The sequence below is a fragment of the Durio zibethinus genome, chromosome 26 (assembly GCF_047325235.1).
Source record: "Durio zibethinus cultivar Kanyao isolate XHJ-2024 chromosome 26, ASM4732523v1, whole genome shotgun sequence".
NCBI lineage: Eukaryota > Viridiplantae > Streptophyta > Magnoliopsida > Malvales > Malvaceae > Durio > Durio zibethinus.
In genome coordinates, this window is record NC_143187.1 from 11,528,214 (window position 1) to 11,542,118 (window position 13,905).

The 13,905-nt window shown below is 28.2% G+C and overlaps 1 pseudogene across 1 annotated transcript; it reads right to left on the reverse strand.

Moving 5' to 3' along the window:
- Positions 1-9,812: 9,812 nt before the first annotated feature.
- Positions 9,813-13,214, reverse strand: LOC111274262 (cysteine-rich receptor-like protein kinase 25; annotated as a pseudogene). The gene is made up of 4 exons (XR_016334355.1): positions 12,017-13,214; positions 11,634-11,771; positions 11,377-11,498; positions 9,813-11,107 (listed from the first exon to the last, which is right to left on the reverse strand). The product of XR_016334355.1 is annotated as a cysteine-rich receptor-like protein kinase 25 (transcript).
- Between the last annotated feature and the right edge of the window lie 691 nt (positions 13,215-13,905).

A 13,905-nucleotide genomic window follows, 5' to 3' on the forward strand; every position in this document is an offset into this window, starting at 1 on the left:
GGCCCAAAAATAAAAGCTTAAAATTGTATTTTTACTTTAATCTATTTTAATTTTAGTTTTATTATTATTACTTTATTTTTGGTTTTTTTGACATTTGATTAAAAAAAAAAGAAAATCAAAAAGAAAAAGTTAGGTAGATTCAAGATCTAAGAATATTCAACGCAAGTTAATTTTGAATATATTTGAACTCCAATTCATTGAACAAGGAAAGATAATTTTTTTAAAAAAATTAAATTGTGATTTTGCTTGTTTTTGGGTTGTCTATTTTGGGTTCTGAAATTCAATTTTTTGGTATTTTTTAAAGCTGTTTTGATCCTTGGGTTTTTTTTTTTTAATTTCAAGTGTTTTTGGTTTGATTCATATATATTTTGGGTTTTTGGATTTGATTTATGGGTTATGGGTTTTTCATTTGATTTTTCTAAATTTTTTGTTGAATTTTTTTGTTCTTTTTGAAATTTTCAGTGAAAGTTTGAATTTTTCAATAAATTTCACAGTGGTCGGAGGGTTTTAAAGGGGCCAGTTTTTGGATTCTTTAGGTTTTCTTGGAAGTGTTTAAATTTTTTGATATCGTTTGAATCTTTCAATGAGTGAATTTGGTTTTTGGCCAACAAGTTGGTCTTTAAAAAAAAAAAAGGTCAGAAGACTTTTTGGGTTAAAGAAATAAGGAAAATGATAGTTATGAGAAAATTTGATTTTTTTAGCTTTTATAGTAGTCTCAAACAATGTCGTTTAGAAGGAAGAGATCCATACCTTGACCTATGGCAACCTTCGTGCCAACCCACAGCCGATCCGACTCGATCATAGGTTTTCGTTTTCTATTTTGATTTGATTTGATTTTTTATTTTTATTATTTAATTTTTTGTTTTTATTAATTTTAATTATGATTGAATTAAAAGTGATAAGAAAAATAATCTTTATAGTTTACTTTGCATTTTTTTTCAATGATATCTATTTGCATGATTTTTATATTTTGCATCAATAATTATAGTATATATATTTACAAGATATTTTACATGAATTTAATTTATTTGCATGATTTATTACATAATATTTTGTATGAATTTCTTACATGATTTATTTGCATAATTCATTTGCAAGTTTTTTTATGATATTTATTACATGATTTTTGCTATGATTTTTATGATTTTGCATGATTTATTTTGCATATTTTGATTATAATATTTTTGCATGATATCTTGATAGTATTTTTGTATGACATTGTTTGTAAATAAATAAAATGAATTAGAATTTGATTTTTCATAAGATATTTAATAAATTCAATGATGAAACCTTTTTAAATAAATAATAAGTTTATCTTGAATACTTTTGGAGTACATTTGGTTCGAGGAAATCCATAAAATTTTCTTTGGAATTTTAATGGTGGGTATTTGATTCCCACGTTTAGTTTAGTATAATCCAATTATAAGAGAAAAATATTGAATTTCTAACAGTACGCAAAATCCTAGAATCAAAAACTCATTTCTCCTTGTGGTATTCTAAGATTTATGGGGGGAAAAAGTTGCTTTATTTTTAATTTTGATCTAAATAAAAAATTATCACATAGCCATAAGTTATTGTTCTAATTTTACCCTTTTAAAAAGTATGTTTGGAAGTGACTAGAACTTAGCTGTAAGTTATTGTTAGTGGCATTTTAATTTTTTTTTTATATTGCAATTAAGGCATTTGGCATGAAAAAACACCTTAATTGATGATCAATTAAGGTATTTTTGGACACAAATGCATTAATGGATCATCAATTATGGTGTTTAATGCCTAAAATGTCTTAAAATGATTAATGCATCAATTAAGGCGTTTTCTTCATCAAACGCCTTAATTTATCACCAATTAAGGCTTTTCTTCATTAAAACGCCTTAATTGATAATTTTCGGATAAATATTTTTTTATTTGCTTTTGAAGACTATGTTATGACATAAATGATTTTCAGTCATAGTATGAGAAGTTTCTATCAATTAAGTTGTTTGTATGGAAAAACGTGTTAATTTGTTATCAATTAAAGCATTTCTTCCTACAAATGCCTTAATTGTCACATATTAAAATTTTAATTTTCCTCTCAAAGATCGTGTTTTGACAATATGAATGCTGTAATGTCTAATTACGAAGCAAAATAACATTTATTTTATACATCGAATAAGGCATTTGTATATATGAAATGCCTTATTTAATGTCTTCATCATATTTTAATACCCAATACATTTCTTATTTTTATTTCAACATATTTCAGCTTATAGCATTTACTTTTCTTTTTAAACTAATTTCAATTTTAACATCTGTCATTCAATCTTCGTCTTGTTAAGTTTATCTTCATTTTTTTATAGAAAATGATGTGTATACTTTTTTATTGATATTTTTATCTAATATGCATTATTTATTGCCTTCTAATGTTTTCTTTTTTTTTTTTTTTCATATTTGTAGATGTCGTTTAGATCTAAATTTATGTTTATAATATAATCGCCTTGTTTTCTGGTTTTTTTGTTTTAACTCTTTCACCTAGAAATGTTTTGTTGCTACTTTATGTTTTCTTTGATGATGTTTGATAGATTTCATGTACTATATGCCAAGATTTGCTTTCCATTTATGTTTTCAACATTAGAGATATTCTTTCTTCTAAACAGTTATAGCTAGTTTATCATTAAGAACTAATATACATTGCTTATGATGCATTTGAGCTAGATGCGGACTTTGTTTCATTTGTTATGTTTTGTTGTTGTAACTTTATTAAATATGAATGTTAGAAAATGACATAGACTATCTTATGGTGGAACATATTATGATAGGCTATATATTAGATAATTAAACTTAAATGCAATGGTCTTTTAAAGCAATAGACAGTGCGTAGATAATACTTGAATGAACTAGAGGGCTTTTACAAAATTATGTCATTTGCTTAAAATAGAATGGATGTTATAGTCATCTAGACATATATCAATAGAAGAACTAATTATTAGCTTCCTCCACATCATTGCCTATCATACAAAAAATATGGTTATGAAGCGTCAAGTGGCCAAATCTGAAGAGACAATTAATAGACAAGTCATTATGTGTTGAATTCTATTTTAAGATTGCATAAGTTATTGTTTAAGGAACCCGAATCGATACCAAAAAATTTAACAAAGAATATATAAAAACGGTTCAAGGGTTGTTTAGATGCCTTAGATAGGGCATACATTAAAGTCAATATAGACGCAGTTAACATAGACCTAGATACAGGATTTGAAAAAATGAAATTACAATCAATGTCCTTGGTGTTTGCACCTCAAATATGTAATTCATATATATTCTATCGAGACAGAAAGGTTTTGCAGTAGTAATAAAATGCTAAAAGATGCCATTACATGCAGAAATAGGTTTGAGATCTTACAAGGTATTATTTGTATTATGTTCGTATTATGTTATTAATGAAACACTTTTTTCCATATTATTAATATTGTTGATCAGATAGTAGATAATTACTATTTGTGTGACATTTGATACATAAATAAGGAAGGATTATTGGCACTTTATAAAGATCAAAGATACCATATTAATGATTAGAGGGCAGGACTCCAACCGACGACCCTGCAGGAATATTTCAATATGAAACACTTCAAAGTAAGAAATTATATCAAAAGATGTTTTGGTATATTGAAAGCTAGGTAGGCAATTTTAAGAGAAAAATCATTTTATTCAATAAAGACACAGTGTAGAATCATTTCTGCTTGTTGCTTTCTCTATAATTTTATTAAGTTTGAGATGATTTTTAACCCTATAGAAGGTGATATTATTAACGGAAGTATTAGCCAACTAGATAAATATGAACATCAAGATTTGATTACGCATGTTAAGCCATCTGATTATTGAACTTAGTTTAGAGATAATCCGACTAATGAGATGTTCACATATTGGTTGTAATCCCAAGGATAATAACATTATAGAAATGTTTTATATGTTATAACATTTGCTCAATGGTTTTTATTGTATGTACCATATGGTTAAGTGTAGAATTTGTTTTATATCAATGTTGAATATATATATTTTTATTTTTATTTTTAAGTGTCCAATGTATATTATAATTTGGAGTACACATTTCTTTATCTTCTTTTCATGTTTATTTGTTTATTTCATTCCCTTGATATGTTTTTTATTTACTATATTGATATTGTTGCATAATGTCTAACCATGTGATTAGGAATTGAACATATTTTCATTACGTGCCAATCCATCACAATCCATTCAAGGCCTACCCCAAAAAAAAAAAATGAAAGTTTGAGCATAAGTAACCATTCACGGACTTGAGAGGAAGATTTCTACCTTATTCATTGCCTACATTCTTTGTCTAAAGATCCTAGACAGAGAATGGATAATGGGACATTCCATATCGAATATCTAAGTTATGTTGAATGCACGCTGGAGCAACTCATTCTTACTTCGCAACTTAAAGCCACCCCTCATATCAAATTCAAGGTTAAGCTGCTCAAGAGATAATATCATGCAATTTGTGAAATGAAAAATTCTAGTGGATTTAGGTGAAATGAACAAGAAAAATGTATCATAGTTGAGAAAAAAGTTTTTGATAAGTAGGTTTGGGTAATTTTTTAAGATTACATTATGACTTACCTTACTTATTTACAGTTTTTTTTATGAGTTTTATTTGATTCGTATTTGATTGAACTTTTGGCAAGCATATCCATATGCTAAAAGGTTAAGGAACAAACTTTTTTCATTCTTTGATGATTTTAAAGTGATTTTCGAATTCGATAGAGCAACCAGTCAAAGAGTTGAAACAACAACCAATGCAATTGAATCATTAAATGCTAATGAGAATGTTTACTTTTTTTCAGCATTTGATATCATTACTAAAAGAAATATGAAGAGAGGAGATGATGAAGAAAAAATTGGCTCTATTGTTTCGAGCAATGCTAGGATGATGTTGTCAAGCATGAAGAGTTTTATGAGCGAGGATGGACCAATTGCTGATTTGGTTTATCAAATTGGCAAAATTGGTGCATCATATGATAGGGATGTGAATGTAATGGAAGGCATTTTAGCTTATTTCTAGACAAAAGTCAAGAAAATGGATAGAAAGAAAGGTCATTTTTCAATGAAATTATTTAACTCGATGAATTTACGCCTGATGAAATCATCATTGTTGGTAAGTATATGTTAAAAAAAATCACAAAGTTAAGTTTTTTTTTATATTATGCCGATTGTATTTAGAAGTAATGACATTAGAAAAAAGTTAAATGAATGTAATGTATATCGCCTATCATTTGACTTTCCTCATTTAAACACATGTAGACCGTACTACATTTTGTATACCATATTCATACAATAATTTTGTAAACGTATTTATTTAATTAAAATAGGAAAGTGTTTAGTTGTAAATATGCAAATTGTGTGGCATGTTGTACATTTTTTTATTTATAACAGATATCGTACTTTTGTAAATCAAATAAATATTTGTATTATTAAAAATTTCATATTTGTATTTAAAGAACAAAAATCGTAATTGTTTAAGTGACCACAATTTGGATTTATATATCACATACTTGTATTGATAGAAGAATGTTTGGTGATCAATGTTGTATGTGTATTGATATAATGTGAATGATATAAAACAAATATAAATCAATAAACTAATCAAAACTAACAAATATCCAATCATCTTGCTTTTACAATAAGCTTAGATCAATGTAATGCATATATTTACAACCAATCAACATTGTCCAACATTAAGAATTAGCGAAATCTAATACATATTCAAGCCATTCTTTGTAGACTTCATCCAATTTGTCTTTCATGAAGCTTTCCTTGTTCTCTCACTATAAACAAAATTTAAAGAAGTTACTGTCATTCAACTTGTAAATTTTTTTTTCTTTTTAAAAGATATTACTATTATATGAAATTAGTACTAACTTTAAATGGTGTACTCATAAAATCATATAAAAAAATCTCTTTCATAAAACGAAGAACACAATATACACATTTAGTAACTTCTAATTAACGAGGTACCTAAAAAATAAAATTAAATGGGTTAGTAAATATTTATCTAAACAAACTCTACATAAAAGAATATATTGTACACTTATTAGTAATGACACCTAGTTTATCTTTTATTCTTATCATTTACAGCCATTCCCTTAAATTGAACAAAAAAAATAGTAAAAAATTAATGTAATTACGAAGAAATACAATATAATCTAATTACCATTTATTAATATAATTAATGTAATACTTCTTTATTAAATTGGCAATATCAGGTTTAGGCATAGACATTGGTTGAGCAAAGTTAAATAAGTATGGCATCCATGAATTAGTAACAATTACAATAAGCTGCTAGTGACACTGTCAAATAATAGGCATGATATTAGATGTTATAAATGATACAAGAAGTGAGGAAATTTTCTTTTTTAGTGAAAACCTAAAGATTTTTTGATATTTAAATACCAAAATTAACAAAAACCATATTTGTTTAAGGCTTAAACAAGATAGCATATGATTAATTTAGTACCAATTTTAGGTGTTATGAAGTGTTAAAACCTTTCCTATATGTAACCAATTCCCAAACTTAGTTCTATTAATGTAAACCAGAATCTATTCTTTTTAGGGACCTTTAGTTTAAGTTTAGGACAACCTTAAAAAAGGTAGATTCATTTAGGTGGCCAATCATAAATAGGTAAAAAAGGTTGGTGGTGACTTTATAATTTTTGTGTCTAATGGGTTGGCTCTCGAACTTAAACATTAAGGTAGGAACATTATAGCAATTATACTTGATTATAAAAAGAGAGGCATTACAGTCAATTAGGATATATGCTATTCAATTATCAAGTAATTTGAAGGGCATTATAGTTATTTCCAAAGGAATTACTTTCATATTATTATATAGATGTTAAAGTTTAATATGTAATTATAAAGCAATTAAAAGGGTATTTTTTCAATTATGATAAGAAAGTATTATAGTAATTTTGATCAATTATAGTATTAAGGGTATTTTTCATAATTATAGTAAGAAGGGTATCATAGTAATTTTGACAATTATAGTAGGAGGGATATTTTCGTAATTATGACATGGATGGTCATATAGTAATTTTGGCTATTTATAGGCATTATAATAATTTATATGATGCAATTAAATAGATGAAAAAAGGCATTTTATAATTTTGGTAAGGGTGACATAAAATGCTACATATCAATGAATTATGAAATAATCAAAAGAGTATTAATGTAATTTTGGTAGTGTTTACTTTTAATTATAGTTATAAACACGTAATTTAATAAATGTGTTAAAGTAATTTTGATCAATTATGGTAGGAGAAACATTTCTGTAATTATGATATGATGCATTATAGTAATTTTGGTTAATTATAAAAAAAGGGACATTGTAGTAAATTTGTACACATGTCAAGCAATTAGCAAATAATTGAAAGGGTAAAATTGTATCTATCATATAGTTATAGAAGCTTTCATTATAGAGGTATAGATAAGACATAAATGGCACTATAGTGATTTGATATTTATAAAAAAGATATTTTTGTCATTCACATTGGAGGGTATTGTCATCTTTTGTTCACATGTCAAGTAATTAGATAAAAATTAAAGGGGCAAAATTATCATTTCTTTGATAAATTTTTTTATATATAGTTATAGATGATATTAGGCATTATAACAATTTTAGCCAATTATGATAAAAGAGATAGTTTTGTAATTATGATAGGAGCAGTATTATAATAATTTTAAAAAATTATGGTGGAAGAGGCATTTTCATAATTACGATAGCAAAAGCGTTTTAGCAGTTTTGTCAAATTATTGTAGTAAGGGCATCATCATAATTTTAACTAATTTATGCTAGGAAAGACATTTATATAATTATGATAAAAGAGATATTATAATAATTTGGGATACTTATCAACTCTTAATCACAGAACCATATGAGCATTTTGATAATTTTAATTCTTAATAAGATTAGTAATTTAATACATAATTAATTTTATATTATGTTAAATTTTAATATATGTAATTTAATAAAAGTATTACAGCATTTTCAAATAAAATTTCACATGTCAAATTTCAATGAAATGATGATAAAAGCATTTTAGTAATTTAATATGTGATTAATTTTATATTATTATGTTAAAATTTAATATGTAAATTAAAAAGGGTATTACAGTAATCTTAAAATAAAATAGTACATGTAAACTTTTTATGAAACAATCATAAGGACATTTTTGTAGTTATGGAAAGAGCATTACAATTATCTTGACCAAATTTGGTAGGAGGGCTATTTCATAATTATGATAAAAGGACATTATAGCAATTTTGGTCAATTATGGTAGTAAAGACATTATCATAATTATAATATAAGGGACATTATGGTAATTTTAGATAATTATGGAATGAGGGGATTTTTTGTAATTATGACATAAAGGTATCACAGTAACTCATCATTTATATAAAGAGCATTTTAATCATTTAAAACATAAAGGCATTATAGTCATTTGACATTTATAAGAGAGGTATTTTATATTTTAAGAATGGAGGGGCATTATAGTAGTTTATCATTAAAAAAAGAAGTATTTTTATCATTTAATACATAAAAGGCATTGTAGTCTTTTTGAGCAAGTGTCAAGCAAATGATAAAAAATTAAAATGGTAAAATGGTCATTTTGCTGGAGGTTTACTATCTATATATCGCTAGAGTATAAACTTGCGCTACATTGCAAGATATTAAAGAATGCATTGTGTAATAATATAGGTTAACTTGAAGTTAGGGCATCATGTCTTTGTTCATCAGATATTAAAACTTTCATATGTAAAGCATATAATTAGTTTTAAGCTAAAGAGTAACAAAATAACATAAAGTACACAAAATGTATTAAGGATGGAAGTTTATGCACATTATGAATCTATAGAATTTTTGCCTATATAATATAGTACAATGATGATATTTGGTATTTTAGATTTTCAATACAAAAGCTATTAAATTCTAGCTAGGATTATGATGAAGCTTTAAGCTTAATCTATATGAATCATGTTTGGTATTCATCATAATATTAATATAAAAAAAATCTATCATTGAGTTTGCTAGGCCAAATGTATCATAAAGTGAGTAAGTTAATTTTCATCCTTGCTTTTTTATCGAAAACATATTAAAGCTTATTGTTAGAAAAAATGAATTCGAATTACATAGGAATGGGATACATAAGTTAGTGACACTATAGGAGAATAGGTCTTTAGTGGCTTTTTTTATGTTTAGTGGTATTTATAAAACGTCACTTACGATTTGTAACGTTTGCCAAAAACGCCGCTAAAATTGTTGCCTATACCTACATCAGGGAAAATAGTGATGTTTTAGGAAAAAATGTCACCAACTTAGTAGCGCCTTAGTTTGAAAATGTCGCTATATTTTAATGGTGTTTTCAAAAAAAAAAATCGTTAAATTTTCTAATTTAGCAATATTTTTGGATATAAACATCACTAAATGTAGCAATATTTTTAGACTAAAATGCTACTAACGAGAAATTTAGCAACGTTTTGTGTCAAAAATGCCATTAAATTAAAAGTGACATATGTGTCTAGAAACGCCGTTAAATTAGTAGCATTTTTTGACACAAAAGTCACTAAATTAGGAAGTTTACTTCCTTTCAATATTTACTACTATAATTAAATAAAAAATAGATAAATATTTTTAAATTCATAAAAATGAATTTAAATTCATAAACTGAATGTTATAAATATTTAATATCTAAATATATAATTTGTTGCAGTATACATGTAACACAAAGTTTAATACATTAACATTCAAATTGTTTCAGTACATTAATCAAAAATTTAGAATATATGAAATTGATGACCACTTGAATTTGGAGCACTGCCATTTGATAAAGTGTTTTTCCCACCATGATCACTAACTTGCTCAAGAACATACTGAAAAGAATAAAACAAGTTTTTAAACTTAATAATAAGCTATTTCTAATATTAAAAAAAATTTACAAGTTTTTTTTTAACGTGGACTTCATCATCGTTCTCATTCAATCTTTTTTCAGGATTTGTATCCAACCAACGAGAATTACCACACACATGACAAAATTGTTGATTTTTTTTATCATCTTAATATAACATGCAATCATTGAGATAATTATGAATTTTCTTATATCTAAAACCTAACTCTTTGATCATCTTCTTTAAATTTTTACAAGATTTAGCGATTTTTGCAAAAAAAATATTTCTTTCGTAAACTTCAATAATAAAGTCAAAGAGCTTCCTATTTGTCCACAAAAGCATTTCAAATAAAAAAGATGCACACAGAAAGATAACTTTGAATACTTAGATCTTCATTCACATCTTTAAGTAACTTATAAACCTTTGATGCTTCTCCACTAAGTTATTGGTCACTTACACCTATCCCATATTTACCAAAATTATTCATTTTAATATTTAACTCATTAAATCTATCATTTCGAGAAGACGAATTATGAAAATATTGGTAATGAATGTTGAAAGCATCTCACAACATGCCTTTTATATCATCTTGTCTAATAAGATCATGTTGGTATTGGGGAGCCCTTAAAATTGAAGGAATTTTACTCGCTGACTTTAACGGTATAGACTCTCTATAAAAATACCAATTAATAAATCTTGAGATAAATCCAATACAAGCTAAATGTTCTAAAACAACTTCATGAATTTTCTTAATCGATATTAGCACACCTCAAACATAGTATAATGTCATATTATCTTTACTTGCATTATCAAATGCAAAATTAAGAAAAATTTTCACTCTATCTCAGTACTCTTGATTTAATCTTAACTTTTGCATCCAACTTTAATCCATTTAGTACTTGCTACATTATCAAACCAAAATTATATAAGCAAACCAAAATTATTTGGATGTGCCGTTACCAAATAGAAAACAGTCAAGGCTCCTGTTGGGAACAAATTCATAAATAAGCAGCTTTTCCTCTCCTTCCAAGCAAAATCCCAATAGCCTCACAAGATTTCTATGCTGAAGCTTGGCTACTACCGCAACCTCGTTCTTAAATTCCTTTTCACCCTGCCCAGATCTTCTTGATAGCCTCTTTACAGCGATTTCTTGTCCAGAGGGAAGTATACCCTGGTAATTTAAAATTTTCTGTTTGTTAAAATCTCTAATCCTTGAATATCTAGTTACTCCAAGATCTTGAATGGGTAATTTCCGCCATATGATCTTATTCATGAGGATTTTTGGGAAGGAAAGTTTGGTTTGCTCCTAGGATTTTATGTCTATAAAAATGATTGGCTACCCTAAGCTGAGTGGTAATTGGCTAATTAAATTGATTATTCCTACAGGCAAACAGATATGGATGGTTCATGAAAACTTGGTGTTAATTAGTAATTTCCTACCTTGTAAACCTGACCAAATCCACCTTCACCCAACTTGTTATCATCAGAGAACTTGTTTGTGGCGGCTGCAATTGTCCCTAAATCAAATTGCAAGGACCCTACGGTCGTAATATCATTTGCAGCTGAGCAAAGAAAAGGAGTATTAGTCTTTTTCTTGCAATGGAAAACATTGAAAATAAGTAATAATGTTTCTAGGTTTTTCTTTCGTAAAAATAGCCACTCATATGTTTGTGTTTTTTATTTCTCTAATGATTTACCTGTTTGTTTTTCTATTGTATTGTACTGGTTTTTTCTTTTCCAACTTAGGATGCACAAGCCGGCGATTAAAAGCAGCACAAAGGCCACAGTGGCAGCAACTATGCTGATTATTTTTCCCGAGGATAGGTTCCCTTTTCCTGCATATCAAACGGTTAAACAAACCTCTAATAATGACCTGCTGGACAGTTTTGCTTTTTCTGGATCTTCAATTGGGCAGACACGCAACTGAATTTACGCAACCATAATTAAATTCAGTTGCGATCAGTTATCGAAGTCCCACGGTTGGCCGATTCTCCCACCCCAACCAAAATCTTTAGACTAAGAGATTTTTCTTTAAAAATTGATAAAATAATCGATAAAAAAAAATTGGATTCAACTTTACCTTTGGAGCCGGGTTTAGGCGACGATGGTGCCCCTGCCACAAGGTAAAATGGGTACAATTCATACCTAAACATACAGCTCGGAAATATAACTCTACCCCCTTCCTTTACCCCGCAGCAACCAGGAAGAAAATAAGTGAATGCTGCTTCGAGACACCTGTTGCAATCTGACACGGATAAATCTTGCGTGCATTGACCAAGTGCGTATATCGTTTCACTTCTTGTGAAGGGCAATTCTACAGTAGCAAACCTTCTACCAATCATTGGCAATCCTTGCAGTTACATTAAGCGTCGTCCTTTCTAGCAATTCAAGGAATTGATCTTGTTGCGAAATATTGAGGGAGTTCACCAGTTGCAAAGCAGGTTTCAGTTCCAATTTGCCGAAGAAATTCTGACTCGAGTAACGTAACATGCATTCCTCATACGTAATTATGGCTGCCTTCTCCATGGGGCAACGTTGAACTATGTCCTTGCCAGCTGTATCTACACATTCTCCACAGAGGTCTTTGGTGGCATCACCTCAGCAGAGAAAGAGACCATAAACAATGTCTTCAGGGCCACTGCCAACTGTGAGGTTGTAGAATCTGTTGTCACGGCTTGAATTAGAGGAAAGGGATGAGAGAAGAAAATTGAGATTTCGCTGAAAAGTGCCATTAGGACTGGAAGTTGTTGTATTAGTGCAGTCATGAAATAAGAAAATAGGCTTAGCTTCACAGGAGAAGTTGAGCTTGAGCAAGCTTAGCAAGAAGTAAATCACAAGGGTCTTGGAGATGTTAAAGGAAAACATGGTGATACTCAGCTTTTTCCTTGGCATCTAGGAAGTGTTTAACTGTACTTGATTCTAGTTATCTTGCGATATTTCCAAATGAATTGAGTTGATCAGGAGAGTAAGGAAGACCACAGGTCGTTGTTGAGATCATATGTACGTAATAGCTAGTATCCCTTTCACTGATTGAGAAATGTGGTTGGAAAGATGTAGCAAACCATCAATTTCCAGGCAAACAAAGGGCAAGTTGACGCCATTCATTGCACAAGTCTTTGAAGTGTGGGCAGCCATTCATTTCTAGGCAAACAGCGCTAGCATTGAAAAGTCTAGCAAACAGTACTGAACTGTGTATAGATAATTAAAAGGAGAGGGTACATAAGTCAGGCCGCCTAGCACCCTATTGACTCACCAACAAATTGTAGCTTCTTTCAGATCATAAGTTCGCTCTATCCCTTGAAATATGAATTTTCGTCACTCTAGTTAGGTTCAAGCTGTAATCTTCAGATAATTGTGTTCTTTTCTGTTATTGGTAAATAGAGATTTTCATAAAAAGTAACAAACATGAAGGCCCAGCGCTGTTAACTTGCACAGATGTGGGGAAAACCATTATGACCTTACTTAGAAAACGGTTGCAACCGGTTAGCATTTGTGCAGAAATTGAGTTGATATATTTACCAATAGGAAATATAGTGAGCAAGTTTAACGGTTGAACAATTGAAAATAAAATTTTAATTACAAATTTTTATTTTGCTAAATAAAATAATTTTATTTTAAAATATTTTCATTCTTTTTACAAATAAAATTTCTACTTAAAATCTTACCTCAAAAACTGTGGATTAATGTGCATAAATCTATGTAAAAACTTTTCTTGGGCATAAATAACAAATGTAGAAGAATACGAGGGTAACATTTAATCTATGGTTGTATTGATTTAAAAATGAAGTTTTTTTTTTTTTTTTTACCGAACTGAGTGATTTCTTTATCATTTTTATTTGACATATTAAATCTGGGAGTTAACAATTAATATTATAAATTTGCTTATTAAAAAATAAATTGGTTCTTTTAAATAGAAAAAATGTATGATCCTCGTCAATAAAATTACTTCTAAGATATAAAATTTTTAAA